We start from the raw sequence: 683 nt of genomic DNA, 5'->3' as shown, positions 1-683 counted from the left end.
GATGCCCAGGTAGCGCAGTCTGTCGCTGCGGCGCCTCCTACTTTTTCGCTGGATACTTCTGCGCGGCCGGACGCCGCCTAGGATACCGTTCCGTAGTTTCCTTACGCCCTAGATCCTTCCTTAGGCCTGGACTGGCCTTTTAACCTTTCTTTCGGTCCTAACGTAGCCGGTCCTTCCTTCCTAACTACGCTAGATACTGCTAATGGCGCGCCTTCCTCTTCCTAAGGTACCTAAAGCGCGTAGTACTACTTATATTTAGTCCCCTTTATACTTTTTAACCTTATAGTATAGTGTATAGTACGTCGACTATTATATCGAAGGCGCGGATTCGACTCCCGTCGAAGTTCTTTTAGCTCCGTCTTATAGCTATTTGGCTGTAAGCCGGGGCTAAGTCTTTTTATTTATTTAGGTTTTAGTCGGTCCGGATATCGTTAATAGAATTCTTTTTACTTATTTAGGTAATTAAGGTATATCTATAATTCCCACAAGTTATCTATAGCCGGATATCCTAACTAACTAATTAAATACTTTAATTAGCCTCTATTAAACCGTAAATTTAGTATTTCTTTTATATTATACTTTTCTTCTTCGTCCTCCGCCACTACCTATATATTAGCCTTACTTATATATAGTGCGGGTTCTAGAAGTAAAATGTAAAAGGTATATAACCGTAAACGTATCGT

The 683-nt window shown here is 41.0% G+C and overlaps 1 non-coding gene across 1 annotated transcript; it reads right to left on the bottom strand.

Annotated features, from left to right (window-relative positions):
- Nucleotides 1-276: 276 nt before the first annotated feature.
- QC764_0109030 lies at nucleotides 277-347 on the bottom strand. Its single transcript has one exon. It is a non-coding gene; the product is annotated as a tRNA-Asn (tRNA).
- Nucleotides 348-683: the final 336 nt, after the last annotated feature.

The sequence above is a fragment of the Podospora pseudoanserina genome (genome assembly GCF_035222485.1).
Source record: "Podospora pseudoanserina strain CBS 124.78 chromosome 7 map unlocalized CBS124.78p_7, whole genome shotgun sequence".
Classification (NCBI taxonomy): domain Eukaryota; kingdom Fungi; phylum Ascomycota; class Sordariomycetes; order Sordariales; family Podosporaceae; genus Podospora; species Podospora pseudoanserina.
This window is presented reverse-complemented; position numbering and strand designations above follow the sequence as displayed.